Genomic DNA, 4,545 nt, shown 5'->3' with positions numbered 1-4,545 from the left:
GAGAAGGAGAAGGAGAAGGAGAAGGAGAAGGAGAAGGAGAAGGAGAAGGAGAAGGAGAAGGAGAAAGATTAAGTAATTTTCTCAAGGCCACACAGTAAAGAAGAAAGCCACACATCAAACACAAAGTGTGTCTCCTGGAAGTGTATGTGCTTTTAGCCACAGACCTAGTTCCTCCCTGTAAGCAGTCTCCACCTAACTGACTCAATGCATGTGTTTAAAAAGAACATACAAATTGACTCAGTTATACAAGATACGCAGAATGTCAAGAAATGTTTGCTTCCATGAGAATATAAATTGCCATGAATTCTTTAAAAATAAAAAAATACATTGAAAAATAAGCTGTAAAATTACAGTGAAACAATTAAAACTGATACTGATGTGGAAGCCAAGATTCAAACTCAAAAATGCCAAGTAATTGCATGTTTGTTCTAATCTGAAATAAAATGTATCAAATATAAGATGTATTTTACAATACATACGAGTACAAATGTGTTTATATAAAGGTAAATATGTTTAAATAAATATATATTATAATACATTATATACCCCTCTTTCTCCTAAAATAAGACCTGGATGAAAATAATCAGCTTTGAAAACTAAAGATCAAAACTGCCAGCTCTAATTAGGATACTCTTTTCTTAACTGTCATCACTATTCTATTGCTCAGTGGTTACTCTTGTAAGGCAGGTGTGGAATAATGGTCAGCTTGTCACAACCAGCTGAACTGAATCAGAGTGATGCTGGATTTGATATACCCACTTGAGGACTGATACCAACAGCCTAAAATGAGAACCGATGGAGAAAAAAGTGCATTGTTGTTCTCTTGGAGAAGCTTGTCATGCTGATGTTCCTGAACCTAACTGTTTTAATCATTGGAGAACTTACCTCCTCACTGTTGCTGAGGATGGCTTCATTTCTTTTCAGGGTAACTCTGGTCCTTATCTTGAGTATTGTTTCCTGGATCAAGTGCATATCCTTCAGGCTGCTATCACAGATGCTTCATCCCACTGACACAGACTTTCTAATTTCCACATTGACTTTTTAATCTTAATGCAGACTTGCATAAAACAATGCTTTTGGCTCTAAGTCTCCAGCTAGAATCTTGGAAGACATTGCTGTGGGATCCAGGTCCCCAGTTAGATTCCTTGGATCTCTAGTACATGGACAGAATTCTTTCACTTCTTTGCATTGGACTTTTTGGTTGAATACTGTAAAATACTCCCATAAATTATGTACCTTCTATTAAACTTATTTTCTTGCAAACACTGGTTACAATAGCAGATAATGCAATACTGGGCTGATTTGGTATGGCTTTCAATCTCTAGTCTCCAAGGCTGATTATTTTCCAGCCAAGTCTTGTTTTTGAGGAGGAAACTCGGTAGGTATGTATTCTTGGTTTATGAATATGTTCATCAACCATTTTTTTCAATAACTAAGCTCTCATCCTGATAAAATGTGCTAAAAATGTTCCCAACTTTACCAAGCCTATCAGCTTACTTGCATCTTTATCCTCTTGGAATCCAAGCTGCTTATTTGTACCATGACTATGTCTATTCTTACACATAGGTAACATAGATAAAACAGTCTTTGGAAGGATATATGCAAGGGTGAATGAATTGGCTGAGATATGAAGGGGAAGGAGACTTTCTTAGAATTCGAGGTCAGATGGTGTTGGCAGCCTAATATGGTAAAGAAAATTTCGGCCACATTGTGAACTCTGTTATTTGAGAAAGCTGTCTTCAAGTTTATCATTCTTTAAAGCTGAGTAATCCATTATATAAAAACACCACAACTTTTTCATCCATTCCTCAGGTGACAGGCATTGTGGTTGCTTCCAAGATTTGGCTATCACAAATTGTGCTGCTATAAACATAAGTGCACATATATCACTATGATATGATGTTTTCAGTTAGGTTAGATATAAAGCTACTTTCTCTTAGTTCAATGAGAAGGAAGATTTGTACTAATAGTGTTTAGACAGGATATCATGTCTGCATCTTGTACTATGAATAACTACTATGAAGACAACAATATGCAATGTATTGATTATTGTTAACTGTGTTACTGGCCTGTTTTGAATCTGTCTCATTGGTAATTCTTTCTTAATAACATTAATTTTAAAAAAGAGAAAGCTGGAAGATTATTGTGAAAGTAACTGGAAACTAGTTAATGATTTGAAGAGAGAAGTAACATGGTCACATATGGACTTAAAAAGAAAGGTAGTAATGAGATTTTTAAAAAATTAAAAGGTGAAGAAGGCCTAAGGTTTAGCGATACTGGGGACATGATGACCATAGGATCATGTCTGGTGGATTCACAAGGGAATGAAATGAAGATACCCATAGTCCCAGCCACCTCTGACATTCTTTCTGGCAGCTCTCTGAGCCCTTGTTCCCCAGAAGTGGAAGGACTAGCACAGAAGGATGCCAGGCCTGGGATTGAAAACATGAATTTCTCTGTTGCTGACTTTGGCTCAGGACTCCATCATAGACTTCTGAACTAACTCTAAATGGGAGGCAGAACAAGATCCTTCTGTGCCACCTCTCTGTCATTCAGGGACAGATTTCCACAATAATTTGGTGATTCTTATGGTCTAAACAGCCACTCTCCTCATTTTCACTCATGAGAACAGCTTTCCACAAAATCCATACATATTTCCTTGGTATCTCATGTCTTCTTTGGAAGCAGCATAGTTATAAGCTAGACCCAGCTAAAACCATCTCATGAGAAGCATTTTTTCATGTATTTATTTGTCTCTTGTATTTCTTCCTCTGAGAAGTGGGTATTCATCTCAGGTGACTATTTTTGAATTGGGCCCTTAAATTTGGGAACCCCAATGTTTTTCAGTTTTTTATATATTCTAGATAGAAGACCTTCAAGTGATTATTAGATAAAATTTTTTCCAAGTTTGTGGGTAGTCTTTTCACTCTGTTGTTAATTTCTGTTGATGTGCAAAAACTTCTCAATAAGAGGAGGTCCCAATTGTCTATTCTTTCAAGTATTTCAGGTGTAGTTTGATTTTTGTTTATGAAATGTTTGCCTATCCATATGTCTTCAAGATTTCCACTTACTTTCTACTTTCTCTTCCAAGTGTTTTTGTTTTAATGTTTAGATCTTTAATCCATTTTGACTTTAGTTTAGTGAATGATGATAGAACCATGTCTAGTTTTAGTTTTCAGCATGTATAGAGCCAGGTTTTCCAGCACCATTTGTTAAAGAGGCTGTCTCTCTTCCAGTGAACGTGTTTGGCTCCTTTGTCAAAGATAAGATACCTGAGTGTGTTTGTAATTGTATCTGCATCTTCTATTCTATTCTATTGATCCTCACATCTATTTTTTTGCCAGTGTCATGCTGACTTTAACACAGGAGCTTTGTAGTATAATTTCAAGTCAAGGATTGTAATGCGTCTTGCCTTTCCTTTGTTGCCCAGGATTGCCTTTGTTAAGCATAATAGAACATTTATGAATAGATCCTTTACTTCTTTGGTTAAATTAATTCTTAAATATTTCACTTTTCGTGGTGCTATTATAAAGGTATTGTTTCTCTTATTTCTCTCTCAATGTGTTTGTTGTCTGTATAGAGGAATGCTATTGATTTTAAGTATTGACTTTCACTGGCCATTTAAGAAATGGAAATTACAACAACACTGAGAAACAATCTCACCCAAGAAAGAATGGCTATTATAAGAAAATCAACCAACAACAAATGTTGGAGAGGCTGTGGGGGAAAAAAAGAACACTTCTCCCCTGGAGAACATTGGTGGCAACGTAGACTGGTCCAACCATTGTGGAGATCAGTGTGGAGACTCCTCGGAAAACTAGGACTGGAAATCCTATTCAATCCAGCTATCCTCCTTCTGGAAATTTTCCCAAAAGATATCATATCATCTCGTCTCATATCATATCATCTTGGAAATAAAAAATTGCCCATCACCTGAGGTATGGATGAAAAAGATATGGTATTTTTATACAATGGAGTATTACTCCATTATAGGAAGAACAAACTTGAAGCCTTTGTAGGTAACTTGAGGCTATACTAATAAGTGAAATAAATCACACCCACATGGGTAAATACCATATTGGCTAAGTGGTATAAGAACTCAAGGTAAGGAATAGAAAACTGAAAGGTATAACAGACACAGTTAAATAGAAAGAAACAGAACTTAATGATTTAACAACATAGAAAAGAGAAAAGTTAACAAATAAGGTATAACAGACACAGTTAAATAGAAAGAAACAGAACTTAATGATTTAACAACATAGAGAGAAAAGAGAAAAGTTAAGAAATAAGGTAGGGGCAAAACTATATGTGTATATGTACAAGTTGGATAAGGCATAGTCCTAGGAATTTCCATCAAGTTTTTGAAAATAGCAGTTAATAAGTAGAATTCTTACCCTGACTAACTATGTTGATATTTGTGAACTAAGCAACTACACTGAGGACAGCAATGTGTAATATTGAACCATGCTTGAAATATCTGTCATGTAGGTCTTCTAAATGAGTGCCATTTCTAATGTCATGGCAAGTATTATTATACTCTCTTTA

Source organism: Octodon degus, unplaced genomic scaffold (assembly GCF_000260255.1).
Source record: "Octodon degus isolate 3935 unplaced genomic scaffold, OctDeg1.0 scaffold00369, whole genome shotgun sequence".
Lineage (NCBI taxonomy): Eukaryota > Metazoa > Chordata > Mammalia > Rodentia > Octodontidae > Octodon > Octodon degus.
This window is presented reverse-complemented; position numbering follows the sequence as displayed.